The 19,093-nt window shown below is 38.9% G+C and overlaps 1 pseudogene; it reads right to left on the bottom strand.

The window, feature by feature from the left end:
• Positions 1-17,988, bottom strand: part of LOC143589028 (uncharacterized) — a 44,846-nt pseudogene extending 26,858 nt beyond the window's left edge.
• Between the last annotated feature and the right edge of the window lie 1,105 nt (positions 17,989-19,093).

The raw sequence follows: 19,093 nt of genomic DNA, 5'->3' as shown, positions 1-19,093 counted from the left end.
CTAAAACAAAAATTCATTATTAGAAACATTTGTGTCCACGGATCGATACTTGGTTCTTACTAATAGTATTCTACGTATACGATAGGTACACTTTCTTATTCTGTGTGTGTTTAGTTTTAGTAGAAATCTCTTTATAAATTTAAAACATGAACTTGTGCAAAGCTAAAATCTCCCATCCTCTAACCAGTTATAATATTTTACCACCTCACTAGCACACACACATCAAATTTTTGGCGTCGTTGCCGGGGACACCGTACGTTTCTAAGAACGATCCAAGTTTTAATTTAATTATTGTTTATAATTGTACAAAGTTTTAAGTTTTTTTTTTTATTTTATTTTCTACTATATTATTTTATATATTTTTAAGGCTAGCATAACCTTTACTTTACCTTAATTAATTTATACTTTAATTTAGTTTTAAAATACATTAGACTAACTTTTAGCTTAACTTTAGCCTAACCTTTTAATTTAAATAGTTTAATTATTGATTAACCCCATGTATGTCCTCTACATTCGGACCTGAGCTTGTTTCTCCAACTTCTGAACCGAAATGACTCTTTCGTCGACGAGCACGTAAACAGACTCTAGAAATCGTCGAAACAATCAAAGACGAGTCAGTAGACGCCACGACATCAGGAGGAAATCAAACCGAAGAAATGATGGAAGCACAAAACAATGAACCAAACATGAGCCAGTATGCGAAGCCAATTTTCGAAGGCTACAGCATTGGAGTGGCTCCACCCGATATCACCGAACATTTCAAAATCAAATCAAGTGCCATTCATATGGTGAAATAATCAGTTCAATTTCATGATCTCCTCGACGAAGACCCTCTTTCTCATATATCTCGATTCTTATGAATTTGCGGAACCTTTAAAATTCAAAACTGTTCAGAAGATTAGATCAAACTCAAATTCTTTCCTTTCTCTCTAAGGGGTCAAGCCTTAGAATGGATAGAATCTCTTACCTTTGGCTTCATCACTACTTGGGACCAGATGGTTGAACAGTTTCTCCTCTATTACTTTCCGCCTGATAAAACTGCCCAATATCGATCCAGCATTTCCGGATTCTGGACCGATGATGATGACTCATTACACGCATGTCTTCTAAGAAGATGCCCAAAGCATAGACTGAGCGTATGGTTACAAGTACAAACTTTCTTTGATGCACAATCCAGTTAAAACAAACAGGCCATCGACCAAGTCGCCGGTGGAGACCTGGGATCCAAATCACCTAACGAAGCATTTGAAGTTATGGAGAAGGTAGCAAAGAAGAGTTTCGCTTATAACCCACCAAGAACTACAACTACACATAAGGGATTGCACCACGTCGATTCTAACACTCTTGTCACCGCATAGCTTGAAGCTCTTTCTAAAACATTCGCACAATTTCAAGCTGAACTATCCAAGACCAAGATCACCTGTGACACCTGTGGAGGAACTCATAAGACAAGTGATTGCAAACAAGTCATTATGGCTATGGAAGAAGTCGACTTCATCGCCCGTCAAAAAAACGCTTTTAGCAACAACTACAATCCAGTTTGGATAAACCACCCACCCAAATTTCAGCTGGAAAGACGGAAGTAACACTAAAACCTTACCCGGATTCGAAAAGAGACCGATGAATCAATCTTTCCAGCCTAAACCACAATTCCAAGACCAAAGTTCCAGTAGCCATAAAAACCTAAGCTACTCGAAAATTGAAGAAATGTTGATCTAAATCATGACCAAAACAAATGAAGCAAGAAAGAAGGCCGACTCAAGATCTGTTGATATCAGTGGAGTCCTGTTGAAGCATGAAGCTGACCTTAAAAGTAAACAAGCATCAATATAGAATATAGAAACTCAAATCGGACAAATTGCCCAACAATTATCCGAAAGACCACCTGACACCCTTCCAAGCAACACAATCACAAATCCAAATGCAACAGCTAACGCTGTTACACTAAGAAGTGGCACGACCACTGTTGCCTCACCAATTTCAAAACCAACTATGGAGAAGGAAGCCCCTGACAAAATACAAGATATACTGATTCCAACAGGCACCGTACAACCTAAGGAACCAGTCCGAACCTATGTTCCACCTATTCCTTACCCTAGACAGCTGAAGTAGGAAATATTGGAAGCTCAGTATGGGAAGTTTTTAGAACTCTTCAAACAACTCCACATCAACATCCCTTTCATCGAAGCCATTCCTCAATGCCAAATTATGCTAAGTTTCTCAAAGAAGTGTTGACCAACAAGGGGAAGTTGGAGGAGCTATCACATGTCACCCTGGTGAAGAATGTTCAGCATTCCTCCAGAATAAGCTGCCACCGAAAATGACCGATCCAGGGAGCTTTACCATCCCTTGTCTCATAGGAAATTTATCTGTAGGCAATGCCCTGGCCAACCTAGGAGCTACTATTAACTTAATGTCTTATGCGGTTTTTACAAAACTAGGGATAGGAGAACCAAAACCCACCCGCATGAGCATTCAGTTAGCTGACCGATCCGTTAAATATTCTCGGGGCATTGTTGAAAACATGCTTATCAAAATTGACAAATTTGTTTTACCAGTGGATTTTGTAATTCTAGATATGGAGGAAGACAAAAGTGTACCTTTGATTTTAGAATGACCCTTTCTAGTCACTGCAAAGGCTATCATTGATGTTTGCACTGGCAAACTCACTCTCAGGGTTAATGACGAGGCTATCACTTTTTGACATAGGAAAATCTATGCAACATCAGCAACATCACGATGACACATTATATTGTGTTGACATCATCGATTCTATCGTGAGTTGTTATGCGCGGAAATCTTCCATTAACACCCCATTAGAAACACTAATCATAACTGATACAAACACTAAACCCTCTTTATAACATGATGATCTCGATACTATTGATAACTATCAAGAAACAACAAAAGAATTATGTGAGATCACCGAATGCGACGAAAAATCAAAAACATCAATCGAAGAACCACCAGCCTTAGAATTAAAAGAACTCCCAAACCATCTCAAATACGCTTTTTTAGAAAAAGACTCTCAAGTCCCAATAATTATTTCATCTCACATTTCTAAAGAAGTGAAAGACGAACTTCTTAAGGTTCTCAAAAACCATAAGAAGGCCATCGCATGGAAGATCATGGATATCAAAGGCATTAGTCCTTCCTTTTGTACGCACAAAATCCTCATGGAGGAAGAATACAACCCGTGGTCCAACATCAAAGACGTCTCAATCCCAACATGGAAGATTTGGTGAAGAATGAAGTAATAAAACTTCTTGATGCCGGATTAATTTACCCAATCTCAGATTCACCTTGGGTTAGTCCAGTTCAAGTAGTACCCAAGAAAGGGGGAATGACAGTTGTAATGAACGAGAAGGACGAGCTAATCTCGATGAGGACCATCACAGGCTGGTGAGTTTGCATTGACTACCGAAAGCTTAATGACGCAACAAGAAAAGATCATTTTTCACTTCCTTTTATCTATCAAATGATTGAATGTTTATCTGGAAAAATGTTCTACTGTTTTCTTGATGGATTCTCCGGATAATTTCAAATTCCAGTTTCTCCTGAAGACTAGGAGAAAACCAGCTTTACATGTCCGTATGGAACCTTCGCCTACTGAAGAATTCCTTTTGTACTATGTAGTGCTCCGACCACCTTCTAACGTTGCATGGTGGCCATATTTCATAATATTATCAAACACTCTATGGAATTTTCATGGACGACTTCTTAGTCTTCGGAGACTCATTCAATCATTGTCTGAAAAACCTAGACAGAATGTTAGCTAGGTGTGAAGAAGTAAATATAGTACTCAACTGGGAAAATGCCACTTTATGGTTAAAGAAGGCATTGTTCTCGGTTATAAGATATCTCAAGAAGGACTAGAAGTTGATAGGGAAAAAATCGAAACCATCTCTAAACTTCCGCCACCAACTTAAGTAAAAGTCATTAGAAGTTTTCTAGGTCATGCAGGATTCTATCGTCGTTTTATAAAAGACTTCTCCAAAATTGCTAGACCCATGACCAAACTTCTGGAGAAAGACACACCATTCGTCTTCTCTGAAGAATGTGTTGAATCATTCAACACATTAAAATACAAACTTGTCAACGCACCAATCATGACTACACCCGATTGGTTCCTTCCATTCAAAATCATGTGCGATGCAAGTGACTTTGCAGTTGGAGCCATACTTGGATAACACAAAGAGAAAGATTTTCACCCAATTTACTATGCTAGTAAAACTCTTAATGATGTATAAGAAAATTACACCACAACAGAGAAAGAGTTATTAGCAGTAGTATTTGCCTTTGAAAACTTTAGATCTTACCTAGTTCTTTCCAAAACCATAGTTTACACCGACCATGCCGCCATAAGATACCTCTTCAACAAGTAAGATACCAAACCCAGACTTATCCGATGGATTCTCTTACTCCAAGAGTTCGACATAGAAGTCAAGGACAAGAAGGGAGCAGAAAATGTAGCCGCAGACCATATTTCACGCTTAGAATGCCCAGCTTCAAAAGAACATCAGGAGGAAATTATCAACGATAATTTTCCACATGAAGTTCTCATGCATATCCAAGCAGTCATGCAAGAGGAGGATGAAAGTCCTTGGTTTGCCAATTTCCCAAACTATTTGTAAGGCCCCGTTATCGGTGCCTCACTTTAACGTTGGATTTACTCATAAACACAGTTTTAAATATCAGAGTTAATAAAAAAATTCGCGGAATAATAAAAACATTCAAACCATTTCATTACATAACCATATTTCTTATCTTAACGAGCATTCCAAATCATTTAACATAAAACATTATCTTTAAAATAACATAACATTTCCTTGAGATGCCAGCTTCTTCAAGTCCATGCCATGTGCCTCCCCTCAAGCGATCTTCCTCATTCTACTCACTTGCGTGCATACTAAAAGTCAGCTACGCTGAGTGAGTTCTAGTTAATCATACAACATACAATATGTTCTCATACTTGCACATGAGCCCGAAGGTGTGTACGTTATTCATACCTTGCTTTGCATACATAACTATCCATACTACTTAAAGAGCCTTCCGCCATTAATCTCACAAATATTATAAGGGTCTGGTCCCCAACATCACAGATATTATTAGGGTCTGGTCCCTACCATCACATATATTATAAGGGTCTGGTCCCTATCCTCACAGATATTATTAGGGTCTGGTCCCTATCATCACAGATATTATTAGGGTCTGGTCCCTATCCTCACAGATATAATCGGGGTCTGGTCCCCTTTAATTCATGCTACTGTAACATACCTGTCTTTTACATATTTTCCTTGACAATACGTGCAATCTCCGAAGAGCGTTCACGTACCGTCAACATACCATACTTACTTCGTACTTATTCATTCATACATCATATATATTCATACATACATCAGTCATACATCATATATATAAATCATCACTTTAACTACCACCTGACGGTACATGCAATATCTGAAGATCGTTCACGCACCGTCAAGCAATCATCATTCATACATCATACTAAGCATACACTTACCATTTAAGGTAAGTGTATTAACTATCACATCGAGTATGCACACAACCCCAAAAACATAACAAGGAAGTGGGGCAAGAAACTCACCTGAACGCGGTTACGTTCACCGTAAATAGTTATTCCCTTCTTTAGCTGTGCACGATTAACTGTATAACAATTACACGTATCAATTATCTATCGCTACCCTTATCGTATTTCTAGTTTAACTATAACCCCCAATGAAAGAGGGTCCGGGGGCAGCGCCCCTGGCAGTGGGGTTCTAGGGTCGTTAGCCCCTAGCAGGGTCCAAGGGGTAGAGCCCCTGGCTGGGGTCGAGCTGATAATTAATTTGTCTTATCACATTTTCCATTAACTGTCTTATCACATTTCCATTAGAATTTTGAATCGTTAATTAATTTGCTAACTTAAAAGCCCAATGACTTCTTTGTAATTAAATCATTTTTTTCTAAGTCCAGGGACCATTCTGTCATTATGTTAAACTTCTAGTTCGTTACTTGGCTCTTTAACGAATTGGCCTATCATAAAGAACTGGTTCTTGTAACGAATTGAGCCCTCTAACGAACTGGACCCTTAACGAATCAGTCCATAGCGAACCAGTCCATGTAACGAATTAGTCCATCTAATTCGTTATCTCTTCTAACGAACTGGCTATAACGAATCAAGGGTAATTCGTTACCTTCCTCCCTTAACGAATCAACTAGCGAATCACCTCTAGTTCGTTAACTCCCCGTTAACGAACTAAGGTCAGAGAATGTCAGAACATTCTCTGACATTCCCTTATTCTCGAATCATTTCCGGCGCCGCCTTCCGGCACCGTCGCCGGAAAAACGCGGTTTCGCCGGAAAAACGAGTTTTGACTCGTTTTCACCGTTTTTCTCCCCGTTCGATCCAGATCTGAGCTAGGGTGATCCCTAAGCTCATCTTAGGTTCGGTTTATACCCGATTCCACTCGAATCTCGTGACTTCAATGGTTTAACGGTGTCGGCTCGTCGTTTCGTGACCATATCTAACGGGTTTAAGCTCATACAACATCATACTATAATTACCTTGGGTCGGGATCGGTTCTTCTTCTATGTTTTGGTTAGAGAGAAGGAGAGAAATTAGAGAGAGAGCTTAAGTGTGTGTTTTGGTGGTGTATGGAATATGTGTGAAATGAATGATTAAATGGGTGATTATGACTTATATAATTATGGATCATGGGCTTAAGCCCATGGTATTTCCTTCTTTCTTTCATAACCCAAGTCCATAACCCATATCCATTTAACCCAACACTAGCCTGTCCCATAGTAACTCATATTTTCATTTTATTAACCGAACTCGAAAACGGGATGGTACACTATTTGGCTTGTAGAATCCTGAAAAAAGGGCTAACTCATCAACAGATGAAGAAATTATTTTCTGACCTTAAGTTCTATTTCTGGGAAGATCCATACTTGTTTAGGATAAGTGTCGATCAGGTTTTTCGTAGGTGTGTATCAGGAAAAGGAAGCTTTAGATATCCTCAAACACTATCATAAAGGACCTACTGGTGGGCACCATAGTGCCGCCACCCACGTTTAGGAAAGTGTTTGATGTAGGATTTTTCTGGCCCACCATATATAAGGACACACATGCTTTGATCCAAGCATGCGATGCTTGTCAAAGAGCCGAAAATATCTCAACCAAAAATGAGATTGCTCAAAAGAGCATTCAAATATGTGAGGTCTTTGATGTATAGGGAAGTGATTTCATGGGCCCATTTCCTAACTCATTCAGAAATAAGAACATCCTTGTAGCAGTCGACTACGTATCTAAATGGGTAGAAGCACAAGCTCTTCCAACAAATGATGCTCGAGTAGTTGTACGTTTTCTGAAAAAAGTTATTTTCACGTTTCGGTACTCCGAAAGCCCTGATTAGCGACAGAGGTACTCTCTTCTGGAACGCACTAATGGACAAAGTCTTAGCAAGATATGGAGTTAACCACCGATTGACAACACCATATCACCCTCAGACTAGTGGGCAAGTAGAAGTCTCGAATCGGGGGATTAAGAGGATCCTTGTAAGAACTATAGGAATGAATCGCAAAAAATGGGCGGAAATGTTAGATGACGCTTTGTGGGCCCTTAGGACAGCCTACAAAACCCCCATAGGAACAACACCTTTCACACTCATTTATGGGGAAGCATGTCAGCTACCCGTAGAACTAAAACACAAAGCTTATTGGGTTCTCAGATCAGTGAATTTCGATCTGAAATCCACCAGTAAAAACCGGGAAGATCATATTCACGAGCTAGAGGAACTTAGGACACTGCCTATGAAAACTCTTGGGCTTACAAAGAAAAGACTAAACGTTTACACGACGCACATTTGAAAGGAAACAAGAAGTTTCAAATAAGCGATCGAGTGTTGTTATACAACACGCGTCTACGCCTTTTTCCAGGAAAACTAAAATCTCACTGGACAGGTCCATACGTAGTTGAATCAGTCTTTGACTATGGGACAGTTGAGATCTCAAATTCAAATGGCCGCTGGTTCAAAGTCAATGGACATCGGTTAAAACCATACATCGATGGCCCATTCGAAGAAGTTTCGGAGGTATTAATCCTCCGCCCAAACCAATAAAGATACCAATAGAAAGGTCTGGCCAAGACCTTCGTTAAACTAGGCCTTGTAAATATGTTCCGTTGTTTTCCTAAAAAAAATAAAAAAAATGTGTATATATATATATATTAGTGTTTCTAAAACACGGGGGCGTGCTCCTAGAAGCACGGTCCCGTGCTACAAAGTGCGGGCCGGAGTCTTCGCTGCAAAAATCTTAGTCAGACTGGTTTGTAACATAATTGTCAGACCAAAAACACGGGACCGTGCTTCTACAAGCACGTGGCCATGCCTAAAAACTGGTTGGCTATAAAAGGCCCCCTTTGCCAAATCATTTCTTGCACCAACCTAAATACAAACACTCTCACAACATAAGCTACGGTGGCCACCGTAGCTTACGGTGGCTTCCAAATACCCTACGGTGGCTTAAAACTGCCATACGGTGTGCTTTCTTCAGATCCCACCGTAGCTTACGGTGGCCACCGTAAGCTATGATGGCTTCCATTCTTGCATCCTTGTTTTCTTCATAACTTTTTTTTTGGATCACAATATCCCTTTTATATTTCATAGAAACATCCAAAAGATTTACAATGAAGTGGCAGGTAAGCGGGCAACAAGCTGCGCCACAACCCCCTTTTGGATAGCAAACCCAATCAGACTAAAAACAAAGTTTTGATTCTTATGGGCTGATACATTACTATACACAACTTTCTGAACCCTATTCAAAAGGTCCACGGCATCCGGAGCTAAGAAACCAAAAGTGTCAAAGGCGAAGGGGATAAACACGTGTTGATAAACACATGTTCATAACTTTGTCGTTTCAACTTCGTTTTCTTTGCCGTTTTCTCTCACGTTCTCGTGATTTCATCCTCTATCTCCTTCTACCTGAAATTATATGAGTAACCACGGTCAAATAGTTCAACAAAATAAAACAATTATATGCATGATTATTAAAGGTCTTATATCACTTAAGGGTTGTCCAATGGACCACCCGTCACATTCCCACACTTACCCGTTGCTTGCCCTCAAGCAACTCAATCGTTCAAAGTTAAACATTAACCTATTCAACCAAATGCATTTCGATTAAGGTCCCCAGTGATATCCTATTCCCACATGTTTCGTAATTTCACTATTAAGGCATTTATTTATCAAACCTAGAAACTCAACCATACCTAACACGTTTCCTGTTTTTCTTTCACGCAACACACCCTTCTCAAACTTTCCACTCAATACTTTTCTCAAAGCTAGCATGATGCGCTAGTCCACCCAAATGCACGTGTGCCAATCTACAATAATAAGCTTGTGTAACTATCGAACCTCCACCTAATGAATGTATAGACACTCACACAAATCAAGAGGGCTTATTATGGGTTGTAACGGGGCCAAGTGTTCGGGTACGGAATGGGAATATTGAAAGTAGCTCAGGCATTCGATCCGGCTTATTACATACATTCTAAGAAAACATAAAAATAAAATAAACAACTATATACACCACTAACCTTTTTTTTTCTTTTTCTTTCTCTTTTTTTCTTTCTTTCTTTCTTTTTTTTTTTTGAATCTCCATACTTTAAATAATGAATCTCATTATTTTTTATTGAAATACTCTCAACATTCTAACAAACATAATACCAAATACTCATATCAATTACCAACAACAATACAATTACAAGAAATAACCACTAAGTCGGATCGTTTCGCAAATTTAACAACGGGGTTGATTGATAAACAATAAGTCCAAGAAATGGCTTCTAAAGGAACCAACCCCCCGCTCTGTCGTTAACGACGCTCATATGTATAATGTATGAGGCCAAACCCCCAAAACCACACTCGCACTCATCTAGACGAGGCTATACCTAAAGGCCTCTATCATTTTTGCACTAATGCCAAGCTAAGGTCTCGGAACGCATTCATTACACAAGTTCTAACAAGAAGGGTCACACTGCTATCTTCAAATAAATCCAACCATGAAAACCCGTGGAATAAAGTTCCAGCCTAAAATTTGTTACCGGCATGTTACGTGAAATAAATAACCAAAAACATGTCACTCTTTGCTGAAAATCTATTACCATTTCTTTTAAAACTTGGCAACACTCGCACACGGGAATTATGACCATGAAAATAAACCTTTATCTCAACACATATTTTGAACCACAGACAAAAAATTTCTCAAAAATTTTGAAATTTTCTCAAAAATATCTCCACATCCCCACCTTGGGATACATTGTCCCCAATGTATGGTTTTGGCACATTTTTTTTATTTATTTTTTTATTTTTTTTAAACATGAAAATTGCCCTACACCCAACACAGTGTCGAAGAGAAATCCATAAGAACTTCCCCACACTTGGTTTTTGCTAAGATGGTACGCTTAAAATATCATTAATATCAATCAAACTAGAAATTATAATGCAAAATAAAAATAAAAATATACAAAATGCACAATTACCACCTTTTTGAAACTTTATGACATTCAAGGTGGGTGACTGGCCCACTCCCGTGCAGCCTTCTCGTTATCACCATGCTTTTTTTCAGGCAACTGTTGCCAGTTTTCCAGCAAACCAGGGTCGGGCCCGAACATCCTCAATCTCCACCCTGGATCATTTAGGTTAGGTGGATGTCTAACTTTCGTCTTCCTTGGTCAGCCACCTTTTTCTACCACATTCTCAGTCTGTTGATGCTCAACTTCTTTCTTCTCAACTAACCTATCAATCACAAAACACTCCAATTTTGTGTGATCCTTGCTCAAGGATACACACTTGGTAAAAAAAATCCGCCTTCAGGCTTTCCTTGTCAACAATAGTGTCAGTAGTATTTTCAAATAATAATAACCGTTTATCACGATTCCCAAATTTAATTCCCAATATCCCTTTAGCATAATCAATCACTGCAAGTGAAGTGGCAAGGAAGGGTCTATCCAATATGACCGTGGGTTGCGTGTTAGTTACATTTTTAGCACAATCAAGCACTAAAAAGTCAACTGGGTAACATAAATCTTCCACATGTACCATCACATTATATATCATGCCTCGGGGAAGTGTATGTGTATGATCCGCTAATACCACGGTGGTTTTTACTTTTTTTAGCAGACCAAACTCATAGCAATCATATAATCTACCGGGCATGATACTAACACAAGCTTTAAGATCTAGCAGTGCCCGATCAGTTTTAAATTCACCAATTTGGATTGATAAAAGGGGCACTCCTGGGTCTTGAAGTTTACTCGGGATAATATATTATCAACCCTCTCATCCCTTATTTTGGTTAGTTTGTCATTTAAACATTTATCAAAAGAACAATTTTCACAAAAAGATGTTTCATTCGGTTGTACTTAAGAGTTATTTTGAAAAATTGTTTCATAATTACCCACATTTTCAATCTCATCACAAATATCTTCCACCACCCTCTCAACAAAATGTGGTGTTGGATCACTTTGAACACTAGAAATTTCAAAATTAGGTAAAAGACTTACTGCGTTAATATGCACGTTGTTCCCCTTCTTTAAGCTCGAGCTGTTTTTCTTCTGATTCACCACATCAGTTGCAAGTTGACCCAATTGAGTGGTCAAGGATTGGATGGCTTTGTTCCAGATTTCATCCTTTTGCATGTGCACTTCATCAAGTTGATTTCTCCGTTGCATATCTTGTTGCATCATCTTCACATGTCCATAACTTCATTTCCACTCAATGAACCTTGACCCGCGGACCCACTTTGACCTTGGAACCCTTGATTATTCCTGCCATGAAAATTACCTTGGTTATTATATTGTTGGCGAGGTACATAATTTCCTTGATTTCCTTGAAAGTTCGGGTTGGATTGAGTAGCCGGATTTCCATAACGAAAATTTGGATGATTTCTTAACCCGGGGTGGTAAGTATTGGAGTTCATGTTGTAATTCCTACCACCTCCCCCTTGAAGTGCATTCACATCTTCTACTTGTACTTGACCCACCGCACATACCTCCGAAGCATGACCCAACTCGTTACAATTCGTACAAACATCAATTACTTGATTAGTGGTTTGTACCCCTCCTTTTTCCACGGCTTGCACTTGTGGTCTACCAATCGTCGGTCTTGCTCTTCTTCCGGTTTGGGCCTTTCTCTTCGATGTAACCGCCATTTGTTCCAAATATGCCCAATCATCTTGTTCATAATTGGTACCAAATGTACCATTTGTGATCGACCTCAAATCCCGTTCATCCTCCATACTCAATCCCTCATGAAAAGCATTTAACAACACCCAAAGCGCAATACCATGATAAGGACAATTCTTGATCATCATATTGAACCTCTCAAATGCTTCATGAAACATCTCACCTGATTGTTGTTGGAAAGTTCTCAAACTCCTTCTCGCATAATTGGTCTTTTGAGCCATGTAGAATTCTTCCAAAAATCTTTGTTGCATTTCGGCCCAAGTATAAATAGATGCGGAAGGCAAAGTGTAAAACCATCTCTTTGCCTTGTCTTCCAACGAAAACTGAAAGAGGACCAACTTAACTTCATCCGATGTAAAACCTTGACCCCAAATTGTATTGCAAATGGAGTCATATGCCTCCAAGTGAAATTAAGGTTCCTCCGTTGCTAGACCCTTATACTTCGGGAGACTTTGAAGGGAATTGGTTCTCACTTCAAATGTCCTCCCTTGTTGATTGTGAGGAATAACCACCAGGGATGGATTATTAGTAATTACCGGTCATAAATGAGCTTCAATACCCCTTATCATCTCTCTTGCATGCCTTCTTGGTACCCCCATTGGTACTCTTGGTTGACCCATTTGCCTGTAAACGGGACTTGGAGGTGCAAATTGTTGAAATTGTGGTTGGGGCATTTGTTGTTGAAACTATTGATCTTGTTGTTGCCCTTGTTGTGGAGCTTATGGTTGTTGAATAACTGGTGCGGTTGAACTTGTTGAACAACAACCGATTGTTGTTGGGCTTGTTTTTGAACAACAGGTAATGGTTGTCTATTGAGCTCTTGCAACGGTTCTGGTTGTTGCTATTGACCATAACCAAAATTTTCCGGATTTACCCTTTTGCTTCCATCACCTCCCACGTAGTAACTTTCCACTTCATACCCCTCAAATTCACTGTCAAACCCATATCCGTATCCGTCACCTTGTGTTCTTGAATGTTGCATGAAAGGTGGGGGTTGATATTGGTAGCTTGATTGTGATTTTTGAAAGGTTGGTTGTTGGTTTTGTTGAGATGACGATGCACCAATGGTAGGAAAAAGGTTGGAAATAGATGGCAATGTGGATGATGTTGAGTAAGTGTAATGAGCAGCTATGGGTTCGATTGTGTGAGTTTGGTTCAATTCGCTTGATGTTGTAGGTATAGCAGTAGTGATCGGTGGAGGTGGATTTGGTGGAGGTGTGGTTGGGATTGTTTGACCCGAAGTGGGAGCTGGTGAATCCATGGTGCTTTTTGATGTGGTTGGAGAACCAAGAAGCTTGTTCTCTCTATGTAGGACTCAGTTTCTTCGAAGTGTTCTGTCAATCTCATGATCGATAACTAGTGTTGATGACTTGTTAGAGCCTTATGTATGCATACACCTGTAGGTACCTGCACACTAACACAACCAGCGTAAACCCGAAAATAACAAACAAAAACTACTAAAGCTAACACACGTTGCGCACTACTCCCCGGCAACGGCGCCAAAATTTGACGTGAGGTCGAAGACTCACTCAAAAATAAACCGAATACAACTAATTAGATAGTGGTAAACGGGTATCGAACACATAGAGTTTATTGAAAATGTGTTACTAAGTAGCTTTGTAATTAATCTATATTAAACTAAATGCATAAAATAAACTCAAGTATTTTGTTGGTTGATTTGATTAACGAAAAAAGAACTGAAAGCAATTTAACGAGTTTTAAAACAATAAGAGAAAATATGCCTTCCCTCGGTTTCAAGTTTCTATGAATGCCAAAGTTAATGTTTAAACTGAGATGAACAATAAATAAAGTTCATTCTTATGTAAACGATTGCGATAATTGAGGATCAAGTACTTGGATTATACAACGCAAGGTAATCACTCAAAAACCAATTAGTTTATCCTACCCTGAATCCCTCCCGATTAATCTCGATTGCGTAAAGCACCAAGAACTGACGATCTAGAATACGAATTCAATAAACTAAGAATCTATCAATCAATGCATAACCACCATAATAATGAAATCAATAAGATCAAACTATTATCTCAGAAGTTTCATAAACATTCAATCAAACATTCATGAATAAACCTTACAATCCGAGGGAAAACACAAAGGGATTGTTTGAACACGGATCTAATACGTTAACTATAAACAGATCTCAGATCTGTATGAATAATATTAATCCTATATCATGGATCTAGCACATAATTACGTTTGATTATATATGTTATATGTTATATGTATTATCAGTATTAGTGTATATATGTATGAATAATGTTAAGATGAAGATCGAGAGCGATTTGGACAGAGTTTCGTTAATTATCTCTCAAAACTTAGATTAAATGTGAACAATGTTCACCTATAAATAGAGGATGGGGTTAGTTCGCTAACATCCCCTAACGAACTAACACCCAACTCATTACATACATTAAACGAAATAAATTAGCAAATCGCCTCTTGATTCGTTAAACATTCTTAACCAATCAGAGGGATATTACTTATATCTAGTTTGCTAAACATCCTTAGCGAACTAGGCTACTAAATTAGCGAACTACAAGATATATAATATTTTATTACATTAAACAAAAAGACAAATACGCTAAAGATAAATACAAAGACTCGAGACGCAAAACCGTGCGCTAATAGACACCCCCTCATCTTGAGCTCTTTATCTATAAATTACTTGAAGCGCTTGGACTGCCAGTCTCTGCAAATATGAATTCCATTTTCATAACAAACACGCACAACGCGTTGGAATTGCATAGCCAGGTCATAGTCTTCACTTCGCTCAATCAGAATCTGATTCTTGTGTAGCACATCATTGTCTGTCTCGGTTAAATTCACCAACCACATCGGGTCAATGATCTTAATCAGCTCAGTCTTCAAACCCTTACCCAACACAATGACGACCTCGCCGGTTTTGTTGTCACAGTACCAGCGGTTGAAAGATAACCACATGTGTTGGTTCATCATCTTCACCGGTACACGCTTCATTGTTTTCGGCGGTTTTACCTTAAGAACCAACTTCTTCCATCCAGTCTTTGGGTCAATCTCATAGAGACGCTTGCGGATTGGAATCTGTGGTTTGAAAAATTTGAACCCGTGATTTACTTCAAAAAGCAAGTGTTGGTGAAACCAACTGGCCTGGTTATTCCCACCACGATTAATAAATGGACGATACGCCAAAGTGCGCACATCCCATATCGGTAATGAGAGAAGGTCAGACATCCTTTCGTAATACTGGACGCCCTTCTCCCATTTAACAATGCATACTTTTAATTCAGAATCGTAAAGCCAAGAAACGATATCACCTTGAACTTTCGACAAGGCCTTGAAAGTAGTCTTTTGATTTGCTTTGGCACGTGCGATGGATTCTTGCGATTCTTTATCAACATACCTGTGAGTGTTGATAATCTTTCCAATCCTTTGGTCTTGATGAACAAACCAACTGTTAATCTCCTCAATAGATGGGTCAATCTTTGGGTCGAATCTTCTATCAACAAAGTCAGCAACTTGTTTACCCTTAGATTTCTTCTCGAGATGATCTTCTGCTTCTTTTACAATCTTCTCATTAAACACTGGAGCACCTTGATCAACATTTTTATGTTGAAACAAGTCAGGATACTCCTCAGCAGTCACATCCTCCATCTCAACTTCCTCATTGTCATAAATAAAATCCGTACTCATTTATCATCTGTTATACCTTCCTCATTCACCACCTCGATGTCAGGCTCTGTCTTTAACACGGTCAACTGTTCATCATTTATCCCTAGCAGTATTGAAATCTTTTCCCGTGTAAGAGATTTATCAACAAACTCACCAACCTCAATCTCATCCCTGTTCACCACACTTCTAACCACCCCCGATCCATCTACAAATATCACAGTGTTGGCTTCAATCATTTCAATTGGCTTAACAGCAGTTGAATCCTGATACTCAACAATCTGTTTACTCGAATCATCACCGCCACTTGTACCAGTACCAGAAGATGAGCCGTGCGTTTGTTTAGGCTCACCTCCTGCACCAGACTTGTCAGGATCTTGTTCATCATTCTTGAGTTTCTTTAAGGCATCCTCTTTTCAAGTCAACTGCAAAATTAGATCCTCTTGCTCCTTCATTTTCACCCCGTGAGACTCAACAATCGCACGTAGCTCTTTAGTCTCCTTTTGACAAAATGAAATATAACTCATCATCCGTCTTTGATTCTCCAATAAACGTTCTTGATTCTGACGGTCAGCAGACATTTGGTTTTCATACAGATGAAGAAGATTTAACAGCATATCTGTCTGATGGTTCGGTGGCATGTTGTACAGAGATGGATGAACTGGTTGGATCGGTCCTTGAGGCCGAGTAATTCTCATAAATGAGAGAGCACTAGGTGGAGGAGGCCTCATTGACGATGTTGGAGGAACAGCAGATGGTGTAGCAGAAGGCATCGGTATCTCAGTTAAGGCCATCTGTGGAATCATACCCAACTGCTCATGAGGTACCATTGTCGTTGTCAATGTAAGCGCCGAAGTGCTAGTAGTAGTTGGCACAACCGGGCGTTGAGGAATTGCAGTACGAGGCGGTGGAACACCAATAATTACACCAACTCCGGCTGATACTCGTCTCTTTGCCGGAACTTCAGAAGCTGGTGCTTTACCCTTTTGTTTCCTTTCTCGTTGAGCTGCAATGGTAGCAGCCAACGCAGCTTCAACAGCAACCTGTTGTTCTCTCAGAGCTACATCACCATTACCACCATTTCCACCTTCATTACCACCATCATCTCCATCATCACCATCGTTCCCACCTTCTCCTCCCTCACGCTTGGAATCCGAATCATCATGGATCCAGCGATCCTCGGGAAGACATACATAATCCAGGTTAATGATATGACCAATCATTCGTTTGTCCCGTGGCCTCTCCTTACGGTAAATCGTCATTCGTCGTAAAGTGTCGACCGTCATGTGTTCCATAGAAAGCACATCATGCACCAGTGATTGATCAATAACTAAATTGGGTATCAATTCTTGAATGATCAGTTGTAGAAAGTGCGGATACATTTGAAATTTCTTCTTCTGAGTCGTTTGCTTAACCTGTTCTTTCAGATGATCGAAGACAAGCTCAGAATAATTAAAAGGCTTGTTGAGGATAAGTGCAACGAAAGCTGATTGCACACTGCTTCTGCATTGATCAAATCCACCACGACGACCACTCATACAATGAATCAAGACATGTAGAAGATACTTGTATGGTGGGCGTAGTCCATTCTTGTTCAACATAGATTCATCAATACCCCCACTGTAACGTAAACGAGTAAACAAACCCTTGATCAGTTGCTTATCAAATTCACTTGGGTTGTCATCATTGTCACCAAAACGAAGCACACGGCGAATCACTTTCACATCAATTGTAATAACTGTTTGATTTATCATGGCTCGAATGTGATTCTCCACCTCATCATACTCAGAAGTATCCCAAAATTGCCTAATAATGCTCAGATAAACTTTAGGTCGAGTAGTGATTGCATAATGTATCACTGAACGTCTTAAGAAAGTTAACATAGCTCCAAACGCAGCAACATCAGCAACATCTTGATCAACATAAGCACAGATGTTGGGCTTTGTGTCATATGGTAATAAAATAACTTCTTCCTGTTGTGCTTGAGGTGGTTGTTCTTGTGGTGGTTGCTCTTGTGGTGGTTGTTCTTGATAACCTTGATCAACAGCCGGTGGATCTTGATTCAATTGATCAGCCATTTTACTGAATAGAATTTAAGCAAGCATAAGTAATGTGTAGATATAATTTACAGTTAACATATATATATATATATATATGTATATATATATATATATATATATATGTATCTCTATATGTTGTGTTTAATTTTATATGTCGTGTGTAAATTAATACATTAACGCGTTTAGACGGTTGAAACAATTTATTAATTAATTTTAATAATTAAAAATAAAATGTCATTCGTTAGATTATCACTATGATTCGTTACAGGCAAGTAAAGAATCAAGTGATTCGCTATCATGTAAATAGGTAACGAATTAGACCAAGCGAATTACATATAAATATTAACGAACTAAATTCCATTTCGTTCCAATTTTGACGAATCCAAACTTGATTCATTGATAAAATGATTCACTGAGCTAATTCGTATGTAACTTTAACGAATTGGACACGAAGCAGTTCCAAATCGCTAAGGTTAACGAATGGTCAAATAAAGACTTGATCTTTAACTCTCATAGTCAAAGTCAAAATTAGATTAAGAACACTGAAAGGCAACAATATGAACTCAGTATCAATTAATCCATAATTATCGTTGGATAGCCGAATCAACAGTCGTAGTAAACTCGGAAAAAACAACATGAAGCACATGATGTTGAGATTGAGGCTAAACACCATGATATAAGTTAAGTATACTCGGAGTTTTAACAGAGCCTAAACCCCCAACAACATAACCCTTTAATCAACCCAGCAAACAATAATCAGACACTAATTAGAGTCCACCAAGAGTCTCGGAATCCCATTCCGACAATAATCAAGCCAAAATCAATGAAAATAACACAGTATGATGTCGATTAAGCAGAGGCTTTAAAACTCAAAACCCTCATAACAAAATTACATGATTAACCTATCAACCCAGTGTCATTATTGACGAAAATCACAAAGAACTGATAATCTATACCTTACGAACACAGTGATCTACTCAACAGTTTAAATTTCGAAGGTCGAAAATTCAGAGAAAAAATTTGAAAAGGGTGTCTTTTGATATAAGGAAGAAGATGAATAGTGAAAGACAGTTCGTGGAACCTGTCTTTTATATTATTACACGCTTCCCCAAGTACCCTATGT

Source organism: Bidens hawaiensis, unplaced genomic scaffold (genome assembly GCF_021521415.1).
Source record: "Bidens hawaiensis isolate Kalapana, Puna unplaced genomic scaffold, B.hawaiensis_p1.1 tig00037167_1, whole genome shotgun sequence".
Taxonomy (NCBI): domain Eukaryota; kingdom Viridiplantae; phylum Streptophyta; class Magnoliopsida; order Asterales; family Asteraceae; genus Bidens; species Bidens hawaiensis.
The sequence above is the reverse complement of the archived record's forward strand: the minus strand, read 5'-3'. Positions and strand labels throughout refer to the sequence as shown.